Source organism: Mirounga leonina, unplaced genomic scaffold (assembly GCF_011800145.1).
Source record: "Mirounga leonina isolate KUSES-001 unplaced genomic scaffold, KU_Mleo_1.0 Mir_53, whole genome shotgun sequence".
NCBI classification, from domain to species: Eukaryota; Metazoa; Chordata; class Mammalia; order Carnivora; family Phocidae; genus Mirounga; species Mirounga leonina.
Genome location: NW_023270807.1, coordinates 2,524,257 through 2,544,748, shown reverse-complemented (window position 1 = coordinate 2,544,748; position 20,492 = coordinate 2,524,257). Strand labels below are relative to the sequence as shown.

At 49.3% G+C, this 20,492-nt stretch overlaps 1 protein-coding gene across 4 annotated transcripts in view; it reads right to left on the bottom strand.

Moving 5' to 3' along the window:
- PPARD (peroxisome proliferator activated receptor delta) overlaps positions 1-16,164 on the bottom strand; it is a 79,811-nt gene extending 63,647 nt beyond the window's left edge. For 2 of the 4 annotated variants that reach the window (XM_034991751.1, XM_034991755.1), the window contains exons 1-2: positions 16,029-16,164; positions 11,928-12,011 (exon numbers count right to left, since the gene is read on the bottom strand). The gene's annotated coding sequence lies outside the window, so the exon portion shown is untranslated. Of the gene's footprint in view, positions 1-11,813; positions 12,012-16,028 lie in introns of all 4 variants that reach the window. The other 2 variants (XM_034991752.1, XM_034991753.1) reach the window with 2 other exon arrangements.
- Between the last annotated feature and the right edge of the window lie 4,328 nt (positions 16,165-20,492).

The window sequence follows — 20,492 nt, the reverse complement described above, 5'->3', positions numbered from 1 at the left end:
TATTTTTTTTCTTTTTTTTTTCAGACTTCACTTGAGATATACATATAGAGAGAGAAAGAGTGCGTGCGAGTGCAAGCACGCATGAACAGGGGAAGGGCAAAGGGAGAGGGAGAAGCAGACTCCCCGCTGAGCAGGGAGCCCAACGTGGGGCTCGATCTCAGGACCTGGAGATCATGACCTGGACCGAAGGCAGACGCTTAACCGACTGAGCCACCCAGGCACCCCGACTTAAGTATTCTAATTGTATATTATGAATAAGCACTATTTATATAATTAAAACATTTTAAAATAAATTAAAAACCACACACATGGAAACGCTTGTGCCCGAGTGCCAGCTCCAGATCCTAAGAAACACAGTTTCCCAAATACCCATAATACTGGCCACTGGTGGTATCTGATTAACTTCTGAGCCCCCAAGTACAAGTTTCCAAAGATGTCCTTCACTGTTACTAGCTACAACAGATTGCCAGTGGCAAGCCCCTCCTTCAGAACCTTGGGCCCAAGCACCCAGAACCACCTGGTAATGCCTGCACCCATGGGACACATGCCCCAACCCCTCCAGAGCTCACAACCCAAAGCCAGAGCCTCAGAAAGGTGCAAAAGCAAAACCAGGGCCGGGGGCTGTGGACTGCAGGCAGCTGCCATGGGAATTACTCTGTGGGGTCTTGCAGGCAGTCACTGACTACAGCCAACATTCTGATGGAAACAGGACAACCAATAGTCTTGAAGTTCTGTTCAGTCCAACCAACATTTACTGGCATCCACCGCGTGGTGCGAGGTGCCAAGGGTCCAGAGATATGCTAACAATAAAATAGTCAACACCTAATGAGTGCCACAGCTGTGCCTTGACATGGACGAGCTCTCTGAATCCTCAAGTCACCCCTGAGGGGTAGGGTCTATGGTTCGTTCCCCGATGTTAACAGACGAGGAAGCCGTCAAGGCATAAAGTGACTTGCCTAAAGCTACCAGTGGAGCCAGAACGCAGACCCACGGATTCTGGCTCCTAACCAGGACCCCATATTCCCTCAAAGTTCTTGGCCTCAGAAACAGCCAGTGAGCTAAAAATATAAAGAGTGCCACATGCTACTTCCTGTTCCGCTCCAGGGGAGAGGCTCCTTCCCTTCTGATAGGCAAAGAAATGAGGAGCGCAACTGTCCCTCTGTCCAGGACCCCCTGGGCCTACGGCTGACCTGAGGAGCTCAAGGCAAGCAGTTGAGCACAGTCCCCAGGGCCCAGCCGAGGGCACCAAGATGCCACCTAGGCCTGCCTCTGCCTCTTCTGATGCCCAATGCCTTCCTTGCACCCCAACCCCAGCCTCCAGCCAGGAAGTGGGAGCAGAAATAAAAATAGCTCTCTAAAAATAAACCAGGGATGGCAAGGTACAAGAAAGGGGAAAAATACAAGGCCACTGCTGGTTTGAGCCCAGTGTCCTGCTGGACTAGGTAGGGCCCACACTGCTGAGCAGGACAGGTACCCAGAGCCCTGATTTCCCCTTCAGCCTCCGCTCACGGCCTGCAGATGCACACGTGCACACACTCATAAGCACAGGGGGTCCAAAGGGTTTAAACCTCAGCTCCGTCATTTGTCAGATGTGTGACCTGAGTAAGCTGTTTAACGTCTGTGATCCTACACCTCCTCATCTGTTAAATGGCTATACCAATACCTGCCTCTTGCAGGCTGGTGTGAGGGACAGTGAGCTCATCCATGGCGTGACGTCTGGGCCAAGGGAGAAGCCGAATAAAGGCAACTTCCCTTCCTTTCTTCTCTCCCTATGTGCATATCTGGGCCCCCTTCTCCTTCTTCTCTCCCTTCACCAGACTGAAAACGGGCTGATTGGTCACTTGGATCAGAGATTGTTTTTTCCCCCTACAAGTCTCTTCCATTCTACATGCCTGGCCCACCAGTTGGCCGGTTATTTCTTCTGGTTTGAGGGGGGCTGCACGCTACCTTGAAGCAGATCCAGGGAGACACTAAATGCAGCCATATTCTCAGGACCTCCTCTTCCCACGGACCTGGAACAAGACTCTGCAGGGGCCTCCAAAGCCTGCCAACATTTGGTTCTGCTCAGTGACCAACAAGACACTGCTGTGCTCGAAAGCAGGGAGTGTTCTTGGAAGTCAATACCAGTCTGGCCAGTCAAGCAGGTACTTTCCAAACTGGAAGAATTAGATTCAACCATCCATCCTCCTTGGGGAGGCCCTGCTGTGTGGTAATCAAAGACACAGCTTTACACACCTGGGTTCAAATCTCAGCTCTGCCACTTACTAGTTGTGCAGCTTCAGGCAAATTTCCTAATAGTCTGAGCCTCGGCACGCTCATCTGTAAAAAGGGTGTGATGACTCCTACGTCTCAGGGTTGTGGGCATTAAACAAGGTGATGCATGGGAAGTAATTAGCACAGTGCATTCAATACCTGAGAGCCACAGCCTCACTTGGCGCCTGATAGCTACTGACTTCTGTCGGGAATGGGAAGGGGATTAGACACAGGTGAGCCCAGCTCTCAAAAGAACTCACAGTCTGAGCCTAGAATGTGGACAATAACTCCACCATAATATACTATGGTAGGTGCTGAGCCAGAGGTATGAGAAAGGAGCCTTACTAGGACCCCCAGTGGAGGAAGTGGAGAGAAGGAGACATATAGAAAAGATTCTGCCAAAACCAAAAACCTCAGTTGTCTCCACTAAGCTTCAACCAAAGGGAAGAGTAAGAACTAGGAAAGGGGGCCTTAAGTTTCCTTCTACAGATGTCTGACTGCTGCCCCGTGAAATGACTTCCCAGACAGGGCTCTTCGGGTAGGTTAGTGCCAGGGCTACTCTGGGAAGCAAGCCGCTTAGGCCGGCCATCCAGGCACTCTTCCGTCTGACAAGAGCTCGGTGAGCACCTCTGCACAAGGCACTTGCCCATCAAGAGCCAATTTCTGGGGAGATGATCTAAGTGATAACCATAAACATGCAGTGGCACCAGCTTGTGCGCTTTGCTCTCTTTTTCCCCGCAGCCCTCAGCCTCCTGGTTGGGTAGCTGGGGAGAAGGCAGGCTATGGGGCCACTCCTGGGAGGAACGGCAGGGAGGTGAGTGAGCTGTTAAGAATTTCAGGTGGGAATCTGTGGGACCACACTGAGTAGCCCAGGTAGAGTGGAGTGGGAAGAAGTAGCAGGCATGGGGGCCTGGAGGTCCTCATGGAGCTGAGGAGGAGGGTGACTGAAGTGAGGACCCCCAGGAACCACCCCAGAACTGCCTGGGGAGAGCAGAGTAGCCAACCTGCACTTCTAGGAACACGGCTCCACACTTCCACGGACAGTGGAGCTGCTTTTATTATTCAGCAAAAAGAGGTTGCTTTTTCCCTCTTCTAATATTTTAAGTTGACTATATTTACCTGCTGATGTGTCCTAGGTATGACGTGACAAATATTCTATGGAAAGGAACTGAGGAACACAGGCATAAAGACTGAGAGGGGGTGTGAAGAGGAGGAAAGGAGGGAAGAGGCTAAGGGCCAGGTGACGTGAGAGATTTTACACTTCTTTAGGGTCAACAGTGATCTGGCCCCAGTCACGTCTCTGACCTCATCTTCTAGGCTCTTCTCTCCTCATTCCGCTCCAGCCACTGTGGCCTCCTGGCTATTCCTCAAACACACCAGCCATGTTCCTGCCTCAGAGCCTTTGCACTTGCTTTCCCTCTGCTTGTGAGATTCTTCCCACACATGGCTCCTTCTTCTCTTTGAGCTCAACTACTACCTTCTCATTGAGGCCTTCCTCAAGCCCTCTATTTAAAAGTGCGACTATGCTTTCCTGCCTTTTCTTAAAAGATTTATGTATTTCTTTATTTGAGAGAGAGAGAGAGAGAGAGTGCTCGCGAATAGGGGGCAAGAGGGAATCTCAAGCAGACTCCACACAGAACCCGACACCAGACTCAATCTCACGACCCTGAGATTATGACCTGAGCCGAAACCAAGAGTAAGACACTTAACCACCTGAGCCCCCCAGGCGCCCCTTATTTTATTTTTTAAGTAGGCTCCATGCCGAGCTTGAACTTATGACCCTGAGATCATGACCTGAGCCAAAACCAAGAGTCGGACACTTAACTGACTGAGCCACACAGGTGCCCCTCCTGCTTTATTTTTTATGACATAGCATTGACCACCATCTGACATGCTAGCTACATAATTCTGGCTCTCTCCTTGTTCTCCACCATAACCACCATGAGAGCACGGGACTTTTTTATCTGCTTTGTTCACTCCTTCAGCCCCAATGCTTAGCACATAGGAGGTACCTGATAGCTGCATATTAATGAGTGGAAGATGGAAGTGGAGTCAGGTTTAAACTAAATCCTGGAGCCTCAACAGTCTGAAAGAAACCCTTTCTTACTCATCTGACTGAAGGTGTGGGGTGACTTCCAAAAGCAAGGATCAGAGACACTACCTGAGGCCTTTTCTTTTACTCCCCAAGAACTCCCTGAAAGGTTCCTTCAAAGAACGTATTGCTTCGAATATCAGTCTGGGAAAAGGCAGGGCCTAGAATCTTGAACTGCTATAATTCTTATTGAATGAGGGCCAGCCAAGTCACCCCCTGGGCCTGGAGTGGTTTCCTATTGCTGCTGTTACAAATTACTACAAACCCAGTGGCTTAAAACAAAACATATTTATTCTTTTACAGTTCTGGAGGCCAAAGTCCAAAACTGGTTTCACTCCAAAATCAAGGTATTGGCAAGGCCACGCTTCCTCCAGAGGCTCTTGAGGAGCATTTGCTTCCTTGCCTTTTCCAGCTTCTAGAGCTGCGTTCCTGGCGCTCCCTGGCCTCTTCCTCCATCTGCAGAGCCAGCGGGATAGCATCCTGCTGCAGCAGTCATGCTGCCTTCTTCTGTGTCAAATCTCCCTTTGCCTCCGTCTTCACAGGACACCCGTGACTGCACTTAAGGCCCACTCGGATAATCCAGAATAATCTCCCCATCTCGAGATCCTTAAACTAATCGCATCGGCAAAGTCCATTTTGCCATATCAGGTAGCATCCACAGGTCCCAGGGGTTACGGCCTGGATACCTTCGGGGGCCATGACCCCGTCTACACCATGGCAGACGGATTCCAGGAATGTGGAAGAAACAGAGTTCAGACCTCTGGTCCACATGAAAGAAGGACCAGAACAGGAATCATCTTGGCAGTGTCCTGGGCCAGGGTCTTTCTTTTGCTATCACTGCTTGCTATTATCTAAGGGGTGGGGAATTAATTTAATGGAACTGACCATTTTGGCCTTTGGAGGGCCTCCTTAGAGAAGAAGGGTAATCTCGAACCTGGACCTTCCAATGGACCACGCAGGAGTTCATCCTAAGATGCAAGTGCTGAGGGCCAAGGGGAACCCACTGGATCTCTGGACTGTCCTAAAGGCTTTTGCAGGAGGGGAAGCTGGAAAGAAATGACCCAGACAGAGAAGCTCACGATCAGGGACAGCAGGTAAGCCTTCTCTCATGAGAACTGCCTTGGGTAGAGGGTTCTGAGAACCCATGTGGCTTCGGAGAGAGGAGGAAGACCGCTGTGATCAGAGCAACCAGATCAGCTGGTAATGTCTGATGCCAGGAACAGACAGGTTAATGGTAGTCTACCTGCGACATATTACCAACTCTATTCTACATGGCGCCTCTGGCAGCTATAGGAAGGTGGTTTTGGCCCAGACACTGAAATACTTGGAAAAGCAAGACATGACAAACACAATCACTCCAGGACATTGCTTTACACCTTTGGACACTGTCCCTCTGTTGCGCGGGTATCAGTTATGGCTTCTTCCTGAGGTGGAACATGCTAGCTCATTGTGAATTATTCAGTTATTGACAATGATTGTCATTGTGAATTATTTCACTCCTCCCCAAACCCTCAAGGGCCCAGTGAGGTGACTGAGGAGGAAACATTTCCAGTGTAAGAGCTGCATGCTTACTGTATTGGTTCTACTGATGTGATGTTCACCAGGGGGCCCAGATGGCCAGGAATATTTAGTAGGCGAAGCGGCAGGGCAAAGGCTACCAACCAGGGGTGAGTTCGCCCCCTAGGGTGTATGTGGCAATGTCTGAAGACATTCTTGGTTTTCACAACTGCTGCGGGAAAGGGAGGCAGAAGCGGGGGAGACGCTATTAACATCTAGTGGGTACGAGCCAGGAATGATGCTAAATATCCTACAGCACACAGCCAGCCTACTCAATAAAGAATTCCCCAGCCCAAAATGTCTCTAGCACTGGAAGTGAAGAAGGTGAGAGACGTGAACAAGGCAATGTTGGAAGCAATTAAGGGAAACTGAGGAGGGCGTGCCTCCTCTGCTTGTTTGGACAAGGGGATGATAGGTAAAGCTCTGGGTTCTGGCACATGGACGGACAGGCCGTTTCTGAGGAGAGGGTGGGCCCGCAGACCACTACATATGTAGGGCGGCCGGCTTGGCAAAAGCTGCCGTTGGGAGAGCAAAGCTGGCCGGTACTTCCACTGGAGTGGTGGCCAAATAAACGTGTGCCTCTGAGGTTACAGCTCTTGGATGAGGGAAGTACCAGAGGCAGTGGTAAGACAAGGCTCAAAGAGTTACTGAAGATTACAATGAAGGCAGTGAAAATCGGTTTTTAGGCACCTGTTAGTCTAACAGTAGAGAAATGAACTCAAGCATGAAGTGGTTTTCCCCCAACACCGGGAGCCTCTCCCTTCAGTATCCTCCCCATGGGAGAACTCTTTCACAGGTGTGTCACCAGGAGCTGTAGAGAATTCGCCAGCAGTCTCGGGGAGCTGCTGAGATGATGATAAGGCTGGGTGGAAGTTAGGCTTTGAAGATTGGACTCGGAAAAAAAAAAAAAAAAAGAAGGGGTGTCACGATACTGCCCAGAACACCAGCTGTTGAAGAGAACCTGCAGGCTCCCCCATACTGAGGCTGGGCTCCCAGGGCCACAGCCGGAAAATCAGGGAAGGAACTGTTTCAGACAGGCATGTCTTTCTGAGCTCCCCACCTCAGAAGAAAGGGGACAAACCAGCACCGCCCGAGGTTCATTTTAATCATTAAGTCAGGACCCCATACACAAGAGCGAAGAGTCCCCCCAGGTCTCTCCAACAGCAAATCCGCTCCAGCTCTTCCCATGGCCTCTTCACAGACAGAAAAGCCAGAGAGACGGGGTGAGGATGGGAGGTGCTGAAAGCCAGAGGCCAGGGCCCCAAGGAAGCACAGGAGCCGGCTCTCCGCCAGCTCTGCAGTCTGCCCAGAGTCGTCCCTTAGCCGCGAGCAGTTCCTCCGATCTCGATCTCGACCTCCTTCAAACCCCTTTTGCTGCTTGCTCCTCTTGACCCCCTTCTTTCTCCCTCTCCCTAACATTCTCGAATTTGTCCCCCTCTTTCTTCCTCTCACTCTTCTCCTCGCTTCCTGGTGGTCTATGAGCGCAAAACTGGGGTATATTTGAAACATCGTCAGTGGCTGCACGTGAAGCTTTAGCTTTCTTTTGCTTTTTCTTTTAACAAATTATGATTTGGGGCGCCTGGGTGGCTCAGTTGGTTGAGCGTCAAACTCTTGGTTTCGGCTCAGGTCATGATCTCAGGGTTGAGGGGTTGAGCCCCGAGTCAGGCTCTGTGCTGTGTGTGGAGTCTCCTTTGAGATTCTCCCTCTGTCCCCCCCCCCCAGCTCAAATAAATAATGATTAACCTCTTATTGTGCCTTGACAATAAAGCCTCACTTTAGTTGCCTTCTACCTTTTGTGAAGCTTTTGATCTCTCTCGTGTATCAGCATCCCTAAATAAGGAGGGAGGAGGGGTTCCTCTAGCCCTGCTCTGGGTACTTCATCTGTGTGGCTGAAAGATCAAAATCAATAATTTTAACAGCAACCAGAGGAACTCATATTTAATATGAGGAAGAATTTCCTTCCATTCAGACTACTGCAATAGTCTCCTACTTAACCTCTCTACCTCAGTTCTTCCTCTACTCAAACCACCTTTATGCAATACTAACACAATCATTCCTTGCTCCAAAACCATCAGTGGCTACCCACTGCCCCAAAAACATACAGTGCAAATTCCTTTACCTGGCATTCAGCCTGCTAAGAATTTCCTAACTAAAGGTGGTCTCCAGGAACGGAAATTGTGAGAAGGTGCACTTTTCTCCTGGAAGTGTTACCCATATACAGGCCAGGCTACCTCACATAAAGGATGCTCTGAAGTAGTAGCTGGCCTCCAAGGAGCCTTCTCTCCCTCCCAGTGAACCATGTCTCTCGGTATTCATACCCTTGTATAGTCCTCTGAATCTGAACCAGTCCTGTGCCCAAGAAAAGACAAAGGAATTGACACCGTGTCACTGGCAAGGCTAGGTCATAAGAAACCTTGCCCTTCATGCCTGGATCTCTCAGTATACTCACTCTTAGGAAGCTTCTGCTCAGAATCCAGCCACCATGCTGTGAGAAGCCCAAGGCACATGGAGAGGCCACACGTAGGTATTCCAGTCAACAGCCAGCATCAAGTGCCAGCCACGTGAGTGAGCCAGTGTGGATGTCCAGCCCGGCTGAGCCCCCACGACTCCTGCCCCAGCCTCCATCTGACTAAAGCAATACACCCCAACTGAGAACTGCCCAGATGAGCCCGATCAATCCAAAGAACCATGGAAGATAATAAAGTTCCAATTTCACTTAAGAATGTGCTAGACAAGGGGCACCTGGGTAGCTCAGTCAGTTGAGCGGCTGGCTCTTGATTTCAGCTTAGGTCATGGTTGCAGGGTGGTGGGGTCGGGACCCCACGCACTCAGCGGGGAGTCAGAGCCTGCTTGAGGTTCTCCCCCTCCTGTCCTCCCCTTCTCCCTGCTTGTGTGCTAAGATAAATAAATAAATCTTAAAAAAACTGTCCTGGATGAGACAATAAAAACTGACTTTATTAAACTGTGACCCTTAAGTAACATGTCTTTTAAATATTCTTTGTAACAAATTAAGAGTGACATGGTTGTCTCAAGAAAAACTGTGAGATTGAGCTGTAGGCTAAACTAGTCATTTTTTTCATGAAACAACATTTTTACTCGAAAGAAAAAAGTAACACATTATAATTATTTAGACTTTGACTATTTGACAGACTTTTTCTTGAAAATGGAGATTCAATTAAAAAAACCTGACAGCATGGGGACACCCATGAGTGGCTCAGCTGGTTGTGTCCTACTTGTGGTTTTGGCTCAGGTCATGATCTCAGGGTCATGGGATCGAGCCCTGTGTCAGGCTCCACACTCAGTGGGGAGTCCGCTTGAGATTCTCTCTCTCCCTCTGCCCCTGCCCCCCCCCCACGTGTGCACTCTCTCAATAAATAAATAAGATCTTTAAGCAAACAAACAAAAAACCTGACAGTACATTCCCAGTGATAAGAATCAAGCTTTCAAGAGAAAATCCAAATTATGGAAAACTCGTATCCACCACTCTGAGCTTGACAGCTTCCCAACACTTGAACGCTTTTCTGTTGAGATCAGTGGTATTAATATGATTTATTGATATTGTAAAATGAAATATGTCAACATTTAGAAGATTTATATGACTCAGTGAACCAATATTTTCCAGTGACCAACGTAAAGTAAAAGATCCATTTAAAGTACAAGATGGACCAATGGATTTTAATGTTACAAAGTATGAAAACTCCATTGGTAAGGTTTCAGACTCCACATTCCAGCTAATCTTTAAGAAACTACCACTTGTCCAGTTTTGGTATCGTATCAAAGAATACCCACAATTATCTGCAAAAGCTATTAAAGCTATTACCCCCCTCTTTCTCAACAAGCTATCTGTGTGAGACCAGATTTTCTTCATAGCCTTCAAATAAAACAACATATCTCAAGAGACTGAACACTGAAGCAGTTATGAGAATCCAGCTGTCTTCTATTAAGCCAGACATTAAGAGATCACCAAAAATGTAAATCAATGCCACTTCTCTCAACTTTGTTCTGAAAAATAGCTATTTTTTTCTTAAAAATGTCATTTGTGGTAAATGTAATGGGTTTATTATTATATTAAATGAATTAGTAAGTTAGTAATTTAAAAAAATTCCTCGGTTTTTAGTTTCTACTATGGTAAACAAAAGTTCTTGGCTCCCTAATAATTTTTAAGAGTGTAAAGGGGTCTTGAGGTCAAAAAGTTTGAGAATCACTGTTTATGACGTTCTAAAGTTGACCTCAGCAGCACCTGGGTGGCTCAGTCGGTTAAGCATCTGCCTTTGGCTCAGGTCATGATCCCAGGGTCCTGGGATCGAGCCCCGCGTCGGGCTCCCTGCTCTGTGGGGAGCCTGCTTCTCCCTCTCCCTCTGCCTCTCCCCTTGCTTGCGCTCTCTCTCTCTCTGACAAATAAAATCTTAAAAATAAAGTTGACTTCAAAATAAACCAACTTTCTTTCAAGGCCCAATCTGAAACCCAGTTTCTTCAGGGACAAAGCTGATCCAAAGTGATGACCTGCTCCTCCAAATGAGTACCCCTGCACAGTATGTTCTCAGTACCCACCAGCTCTCTTCATATTTTCAAAATCTTTTTGTGCATATGTCTTCTCTCCTCAGCTAGACTCCACACACTTGGGGGCGGGGGTGGGGGAGCAGCCAAGGACCGTATCTGAAACATCTGTCACAGGACCTGACCCACAGAAGTGCCTCAGATGGGAAAGACTAAGATAACGACCAAACCACAGTCTTCTGAGATTAGCACTGAAAAATCTGATAAAGCCCTAGCCTCGCCTTTGCTGGTGGAAACTAAGAAAGAACACTTCTCGCTGAGAGTGGGAGCTCCAAGCTCAGGGATAAACTGGACAAGTAAGCCCTGGACAGGTACAACTGTCGCCACTGTGGCCAGCTGCTGCTGGAACGAATGACAAAGCAACGAACTCAGTAGCTCTCCCTTCCACCTGACCCCTCTCAGGGAACCTCCACAGCCCCCCACAGCCCCCTTCTTCCTCATTCACATTTCCTTCAGACGAGAGGACTGGGTCTGGGTTTGACAACAGGAGGGGCCCCTGCCTGAGGCCTTCCTGCAAGATCCACAAACAACCTGACCCCCCCCCCCCACCAGACTGACAGACATATGGGCTCAGCACCCTGTCTGGCAACAGGAAAACCCACAGGGTGTTAAAGGCAGAGAAAGGGAAGTGAAGCCCATAAACAGCTGCTGGAACCACTGAACTTCAGAGATTAAAACAAATCAGACAGGAGCCCATGTTTCCCCTGGTCCCCAGCAGGGACCTCACCACAGCCTGGCCTCCCAGATAGTTGAGACAATGAACATCCAATTCCCTGCAGCTCCCCTTCTGGGAGTTTATAAAATCCACCAGGCATCCTGAGAACAAACAGGGAAACAGTAATGAGTGGCCCAGAGCATTGTTCAGACTGGTGAAGACCTGCTACGCCAGCAGAGATGGAAGAAAAAACTCTTGTGTATTATGCCCAGATCTCATATGTGCCAACGAACTTTGGACCCATGAGGCAGGAATTGCATCTGGGTTTTTCGCTATCATCACTTCCCACGTGTCTAGTACACTGGCTGGTACACAGCAGACACTCAGAAATGTCTGTTGCATAAAGGAAAGAATGATAGACACCATCTTTGTGGCCTGGCATCCATATGGACAGAGAAGAAAAGTTTGAACACTGATTCATTCAACAAATATTTGAGCATCTCCTCAGCACTAGGCAGTCCTAGACACAACAGGAAGCAAAATAAGTCCCTGCCCTTGTGGAATTTATGTTTTAATGCATGTAAAGGTGAGCAAATCTCAATGCTCCCCAAAAAACTACATAAGCCATAGACATTTAATAATTATTTAATAAGTGCCCACTATGTGGAAGCAATGAGTATCAAATTTTATGATAGGCACCTGGGATGTGGGAACTCAGCCCCAGTGAAATTGTTTCATCTTTTAGGCCAGGATCCTAAATCTGGGATGCCTCAGTCGGTCGTCAGAGGTCCTGGATAAGGAAAACGGGATTACCTCTTTGGTGCATCTGTCCTCATCTGTCGGTAAACAGAAGCCACTGCGTGAGGACCACGTGCATGCCCAAAACACCACGTAACACTGCAGGACAGAAGGAAACCCAACATTTTCAGCTGAGAGGCACCAGAGGTCAGAAAAGCAGCATTAATGTTATAATTAAACACTAGGACTCGGGATGCCTGGGCAGCTCAGTCGTTGGGCGTCTGCCTTCGGCTCGGGTCATGATCCCAGGGTCCTGAGATCGAGCCCCACATCGGGCTCCCTGCTCGGCAGGGAGCCTGCTTCTCCCTCTTCCCCTCCCCCTGCTTGTGTTCCCTCTCTCGCTGTGTCTCTCTGTCAAATAAATAAATAAAATCTTTAAAAAAAATAATAATAAATAAAAATAATAAATAAATAAATAAACACTAGGACTCAAAAACTGCTTGCAGGTAAGCTGGCTCTTTCTCTGTCCCTTACACACACACACACACCCTGAGATGCTGTTATTCTGAGCCTGAGTCAGCAAATATTTCCCGATCCTGGAAGTAGTCTGCTCATCTCCAAGTAATTAGACACCGGCTTGGCTGATTTTACCAGGGTGAGGCAGAAGGGGCTGGCAAAGTGAAGAAGGACCTGGAGCCCAACATCCTCCACAGGTGGCAGCTCAGAAATGGAGATGCCCTGAGTCATGCTTGAGTCCTTGACCAAAGCCCTGTGGCGGGACTAGAGTCACACCCGAATCACCAGCCTTAGAGCTACAAAGGCCAGGAACCATCTGCCAAGAAGAAGACCCACATGGCTGAAACCTGACGCAAGGGGCCATCTCCTCCCTGCCAGGCTCCAGCAAGCACCCAGCTCTCCTCTGACGTGGTGAACTGCAGCTGCTGTGAGTGGCTCCTCCCCCGGACCCAAAGGGACAGCAAAATGCTCAGGGACATCAGACCACCTACAAGAAGCAGCCGCTGTGCCATCTGGGACAACGTGGCACAGACGAGGGCATTGCACACAGAACTTCTGACATGACAAAAGCCAGGGCCTGGTGGGACAAAGTCCATGGAGACGCTGGGTGGGGAGTGGAAGAGAGTGATCCCAGCGTGGACAGTGCAGGGCAGTGGGGCAAGTCCTAGCACTTACAGGCCCTACTCAGGCACTGGAGGCAGGCCCTGCAATTCAGCTCCCCAGCCAGCAGGGAACACCCTAGGAGGTGGGCAGCAGGGACAGGCGCTGTAGCTGAGGCCTTTAGAGGTGACAGGTCCAACTCCTCCTGAGAGAGAGGAGCTGCACTGTCCCGGGACACGCCGGGATCTGCAGGCCCTCGGGACGGCTTGCACAACAGCCAGAACTGCTGCACTCTATCCAAAGCAGAAGCCTGCATGCTTCCCAGGTCAGCGTGCAACCCTGGCTAGCCTCTATCAGCCCCTGAGGGAAGAGATCTGAAGGACCACAGGTGGGGTAAGGGCCATTCTTCTGGAACCGGTAGAGGCATACACCAAAGCAGGAAAACGGTGGAGAGGCAGAGAAGAAAGAGCCAAACAAAAAGAACAGTCCATTAAACTAAGGAGTTGATGGGCTACACCCTCTGTAGAATGTCAGGGGCCTGCCCCTGTCTGCCCACACCTTTGAAAAAGAGAGAAGGCTGACCCAAATTCTGCAAAACTCACTGAATGGGAACTTGGTCATTGATAACCCTGACCATCCACCTAGGCCGCAGGGTGGACAAACTGCAAGAAGCTAACCAGCCAGAGCTGGCGGTGCCCAAGCTGTTCCATAAGGACTGGACTTGACCTCTTCTTAAGGCCCTCTCACCTGCTGCCTCGGTGGAGAGTACCACTAATGGGTAAGCAAAAACAGAGGAGGAGCAAACCTCTCAAAAGAGTCAGGTAAAGTCCTTGGGAGTCAGAGACTGGACTAACTTACTGCCAAACACACGACCTCAGCTTCATCAGAATGACCCATTAAAACCCTGGAGGGATGCTCTTCATAAGAATAAGGGACCCCTTTTGGTCCATTCTGCCCAAATCCCACCCAAGTACTGCTTAGGGAGGGGCTCAGGGGTCAATGGAGTGGGGACTGGCTCAGATGCCCACAGTTCTATTTCTTTCACAGAAAAGGGTCAGTGCACAAGAGGATTCCAAAACTTTAAAGTCTGGTCTAAGCTGGTTCACTTGGCTCTCCACCACAGCTCCTGAAAGTTGCCAATTCTGTGTCCAATTCTGGCTCAAAGACAGAGAGCACGATCCTCAAAAGAGAAGACCTAGAAACCTGGAGCCAGGTGAAACAACAGGCCTTCATTTCTAAACGTGAGAGTGGGTCATGCTTTCAGAATCCGCCAAGATCAGACTGGGCAGAAACAGAGGATAATGTTGTTTCCTAAAGATCTCTCCAGGGGACCGATGCCAAATAAAGGGACTCATATTGAAGGCATCTGAAAAGAACTTTCTGCTTGACAAGAAGGTTAAACCCCCAGATACACCAGGAAGGCGGTAGGCTTTCTGGCCCCAGAGAGGGTATCTTTGTGACTGGACAGAGACACTGACACCGTCTATCTAATGTAGCCCCACCAGTTCCCCAGGCAGATATCCACCTGACAGGGCAAAGGGACCAGAACTTAGGGTCAGCCTCCCTCTTGGATCCACAGGAAATTAAGCTCTCAAGGAAAATGGGAGGGAGAAGAACCTTCGAGAGAACCTGCTCAGTGACTTACATCAGAGGCTCTAACATTCAGTGGATCAGAGATGCACGAGTGAGAATCAGAAGCTGGTTCCGGTGACCAATAAATAGGACAGATGCCTGCTGGCCCCAGGGCTATCGGGCTAGCAATCTATTTCAAAACTCAAGTAGGAAAAAAATTTCTTGGAGCCAGTACAAAGGAAAAAGGTTAAGGCATTCTCTGGGGCACAACTTCTGGAGACTCCTCTTAGCGTTTGGGGATGGGGCACAGGGTGAAGGGTGGGAGTGAGGGCACAGATAACCTGGAATATCATGGTGTAACTGTGCTTGGTAGATCCAGAGTGGAAAGACACAGAGACTGTTTCCTGGAAGGGGAAAAGAGTTGGATGAGGCCTCCAGCTACCCCTGGCACACACCCAAGTCAGCGGCTGCTCTCTCCCCAAGGGTTCCTGGAAGTCAACAGACCCATAAAGGGGAAGTATTAAAGCTGAGATTGTAAGAATGGTCTACAAATTGGACACCATCCCTGATGCAACACCCAAGTAAATGCTCCCACAAAGACATGCCTGTTACTTACCTCAGCCCTTACTTCAATCAGGGGCTGGACACCCCCCACCCCACCCCAGAGGTATCTCCATAGCAAGTCAAGGGAAAGCAGAGTAGTGTGTGGAGCTAAGGCTTCTCCCTGAAGTAGAGGCAAGGGACTGGGAGGGAATGGGAGGTAGATGACAGGAATACAGGGGACAGGGCTTAATCAGAAGGAAATTAGAGAAACGGGCAAAAATAGGGCCTCTGAGGGTAGCCAGACTTAGGCAGACAGGGATTGCTGGCAAAGGGCTGAAAAAGCCTAATAACACCGCGAAGGTGACCAGAAACCGTATCCTGAGAGGGGCCAGGCAACGGGGGAAGGAGGGGACAGGGATGGGGAAAGAGAGCAAAGACAGAGAGGGCAAGGATGGGAGGCCGAAGGCACGAGATAAAGATAACGAGAGGAGCAGAGAAGATCCCCCAAGGAGACCCTGGGTAGAGAGGGCAATGGCTTTGGAGACACCAGAGAAGGGATGAAGGAAGAGGTCAGAGGCAACGGTAGGGAATGAGAGAGGACCCCGAGCCTTAGACCCGGCTCTCGGACACAGAAGTGGGAGGAGACGGAACCACTAGGCCCAAGAGGGGGCAGAGTCGGGTGGGGGAGGCCCGCGGTTCGGGCTCAGTGATGGGGGTCCAAAAGGCCGGGGCTCAGGGGCGCCAGGAGAGCCACAAACCACCGCGGACCCGCCGGGGCCGGGGCTGGGGTGTCGGAAAGCCGCAGCGGCTTGGCCCGCGGACCCCTGCCGCTCCCCCCATCCCACTCCCCGCCGGGCCCTCCGCCCCGGCCCCACTGGCCGCCTCAGCCCGGTCCCGCCGCCTCCTTGCACCGCTTGCCTACCGCTTCCCCCGACCCGGACTGACCTGTCCTGGCCGCCTCCCGCGCCGCCGCTGCCGTCCGGCAGGCTCGGCAGGATCCTTCGAAGCCTGCCAAAACTTTTCCCATTAATCCCCAGCTCCGCGGCGGCCGCGGCGTCACACGCTGCGCGGCCCGGGCCCGCCCCCACCATCCTGACGTCACCGCGCAGCTCGGTCCCGCCCCCTCCACGCCCCCTTCCGCCCCGGCCGGGGCCAATCACCGCGCGTCCTGGAGCCTCCCCTGATTCTGCACTCCGCCCACCGCAAGCTCCCCAGGGCCCGCCTGCAGCGCCCTCTGGTGCAGGCTTCGGGCGCGGCAGCTGAGGGAGGAGCAGGAGCGGGGATGTTCCAGGGCCAGTAAAACAAGTTCGGCAAGTATCACAAAAGGGAATTTAAAGCTGGAAGGGAATTTAGAGGTCGTCTCATACAGCCTCCACGTCCTTCCAGTGAAGAAACAGTCCCAGAGAAGGTGAGTGACTTGCAGTGAGAAGCAAGGCAGGGGTTAGAACATGGGTCTCCAGACACCCCTGGAGGAGTCATTGCTGCTTGTAATTTTAATGAAAGGGCTTTCCTCCCTCCACAGGCTTCTGCAACTAGAAATTTATGGTTATGGAGTTTTTACCTATCTTCCTATGTACTTATGTAATATTCTTGCCCACCTAAATGGGGAGCATCTTCCTTACTGTTGTAGCAAATTCTGCTCTTGCTTCCTAACCTAGTTTTTCGAGACCTGGAAGGGATCTGTTAACCCAACCTGTCCCTTCAGATATACCATAAAAAGATACCTAGCAGCTAGTAGGTAGTATGGAAGAAGTTGGGTTTGTCGTCTGGCGAGGAACAAGACTTGACTCACAGGTATATGAGCAATGGATAACTCCTTTCTCAACACTGTCTTTAAATTTTTTTTTTTAAGATTTTATTTATTTATTTGAGAGAGAGAATGAGATAGAGAGAGCATGAGAGTGGGGAGGGTCAGAGGGAGAAGCAGACTCCCTGCTGAGCAGGGAGCCCAATGCGGGACTCGATCCCGGGACTCCAGGATCATGACCTGAGCCGAAGGCAGTCGCTTAACCAACTGAGCCACCCAGGCGCCCTCAACACTGTCTTTAAAGTTAAGGCTACCTCTCCCCTCTCGAATACATTCCTCAGGCCACACCCTCATAGAACCATGAGTGATTTTTTTTCCCCTGCTTCTCTCCGTCTCTTTTTTTGCACTTTTTGAAATAAATGTGCATTACTTTTGTAATTCAGAAGTCAACGTCCTTGCCCTTCGAGATTGAAGTAAGAGTGAATTGTGGAGGTCAAAGCCTTCCCTAGATTTCTGCAAATTTCTGGGGATTTGTGTTCTTCTAAATCTTGCTGCCTCCAGGCTCTTGTTTCTGCCAGGCTGTTGTAGTGCCACAGTTCAAAAATGTAGAGATGAAACTCAGCCCTTCCTGAGAACTGCCCGCCCGTCTTCCCACACAAAACTTTCATGGGCAGAGAAGACATTATGATGCTTTGGGCCCTGGAGCAGGGTCACGTGATCACATGATGCATCGCAAACAGTTTAGATTCACACACCAGACATTCTTAGGGTCTTTTCTGAACAATCCGGATGAGGTTTTCTAACTGGCCCTTCACCTTCTTAGGGTCTTGCCTTCTCCCGAATCACTACCTCGCCTCCCTGCCCCACCAATCTCTCCTCTATCCCACCCTCTCTGGAGAAAAACAAATTCTTCCTAATTTCCAGGCAGGTAGAGACAACTTAACCCTTTCTTTGTTGCTAGGGTTCCTGCCAACACTCATGCTCTAAAGATCTTACTTTCTACCCCTCAGAGGCTTATTTCTCATAATAAAAATGGCTCCCTTCCTAAGAGAAATTCTGGGAGTACTCTCAAGATACTACATTTTCACCTCATTTCATTTTTTTTAAGGATTTTTTTTTTTTTAAGATTTTATTTATTTATTTGAGAGAGAGAGAAGTAGAGACAGAGAGCATGAGAAGGAGGAGGGTCAGAGGGAGAAGCAGACTCCCCGCTGAGCAGGGAGCCCGATGAGGGACTCCATCCTGGGACTCCAGGATCATGACCTGAGCCGAAGGCAGTCGCTTAACCAACTGAGCCACCCAGGCGCCCTCACCTCATTTCATTTTTATATTAAAAAGATATATAGAGAATATTATATTTAATAATTATGTACTTAATATTGAGACCACATAATTCCATTTCTCATTGCAATATTATTTAAAAAACAAAAACCTGGAACCAAGGTCATTGTCAACAACAGAGAAATGTTTAGTAAATAATGTTGTATGCTCCTGATGGAATATTATGCTCTGTAAAGTTGGTAAAAAAAAGGGGGGGGGAAATGTTATCATATGATATACGTGGGAAAATCTGATGATATATATATAGCGTATATAGCTATGTATACTGTTTGGGAAACAAAGACGGATAGGAAAAAACTGAAAGGAAACACACTAACATGTTGTCAGCAGTTGTCTTTGGGGTGTGTTTCTAGGAGTTATTACCTTTCTACATTTTTATTCTCAGCATTTCTTTTTCATAATGGAAACGTGGTTGGTTGGGGTTTTTTTTTAAGAAAAAGGAAACATCTTCCTTATATTAAGCAGAAATTTATATCCTCTACTGTGCCTATCCAATAGTGTCAGTCCTCTCCCTTGGAGGTAAACTAAGGTTGTTTTCCGTATCAGAGACCTGATTTTTTTTTTTTTAAGATTTTTATTTATTTATTTGACAGAGAGAGAGAGACAGGGAGAGAGGGAACACAAGCAGGGGGAGCGGGAGAGGGAGAAGCAGGCTTCCCGCCGAGCAGGGAGCCCGATGCGGGGCTCGATCCCAGGACCCTGGGATCATGACCTGAGCTGAAGGCAGATGCTTAACGACTGAGCCACCCAGGCGCCCCGTGAGACTTTCTGATGTTTGATCCCATTCCCCTGTATCCTTTCTTCTTCAAGCTACAACATCCTCAGTTCCTTGTATAAAACGATGATGGCTCCCTTTGCCACCAGATGGCTAGCCTCAGAATGTGCCATTTTGTGTATATCCATCCTCTTCAAGGCTTCTTGGTTTTTGGCCACCTCACTTCTGAATCGCCTTCCCATATTTGGGGCTCTCCCACTTTAGACTCTTCCTCCACTGTAGAAGCTCCAGAACGCCAGGCATTTACTTCCAGCCCCCTTTACAGCTAGGGCAGAGCCCTACAACCGAGGCTCCACCGGAAGCTGGGGAGAGGAAAACCTGGGAAGCACACGGAATCCATTTGGGTAAGTGGCAGAGCAGCTGCTCCACCTAATTTCTAGCTGTAAGAAGCAGCAGTTGTAAGAGCAGTGTGATATTAGCCATGGAATCAGCAGCATCTGTACCCAGACGAAGCAGCTGGGTGTCTTCATAAAAACTGTCGTGTGCCGTAATTTGAGGTATTGTTTCTGACTATATAGCCTCCGAGCTGGCTTTCTCATCCTCCCAATTATTTAAAGAATTCTTCTATACTCTATTAACAAAAATCCTTTTTTTTTTTTTTTTACTTAAACCAGTTTTTGTTTCTTGAATCTTCATTTTTTTTTTTTTTTAAGGTGGTTTTGTTTTGTTTGAGAGGGAGAGGGAGAGAGATCACAGAGGGAGAAGGAGCACCACTGAGCAGGGAGCCCAATGTGGGGCTTGATCCCAGGACAATGAGATCATGACCTGAGCCAAAGGCAGATGCTTAATTAACTGACTGAGCCACCCAGGTGCCCCTTGAATCTTCATTTTGACCAGATTTGTCCACAGGCACAGCTTAAAGGGGGAAATGTTGGTCCCTGCCAAGCCTCTGTAACCTTTTCCAGACCAGCCAGAGAGCTCAGGTACCAAAACCTGTTCTGATGCCCAATCACAGTATAACTGAACAATAACTTATAGTGTAGAATAAGGCTAGATCTGATTTGAATTAGATTCCAGTCTCCACCACAGCTATTTCAGGCCCCAGCCAGTTGGTGGGAGCCTCGCTTAGCCTCCTAAAATCACCCTCCTTGGTATTTCTCTTCCTCCCCATCTCACCTATGAGAAGGGCCAGAGGGGCAACTCTCAGCTGGCCCCTTTCCAGCCTGGATAGACACACTGTGCTGGAGGAGAAGGCATCTTGCAGATCCTGGCCACAATCTGCAACAAGGCTGTTGCACTCCAGCCAATTGCCCTACGTCCCCACTCCTCCTCACATAGAAGCCGTACTGGGACGACTTGGGACCACAATGGCTGTGCTCTCCACGTGGTCTCCAGAGGTGATGAGGATCTCCGAGGGCATCAGAGATTGGATACGCTCTCCTTTGTCTGGGATGTTGGAAAGGAAAGAGGAGTTACTTTTTAATCCTGGAATGAAAGACTGGAAAATATCTTCTCCTGCCCCTAGTTTTGTCCCTCAAGACTGAGAGCCTTTTGTGCCAGTTCCAGTGTGGACAGTATTCAGGCATCAGGGTGATCCGCCTTTCAG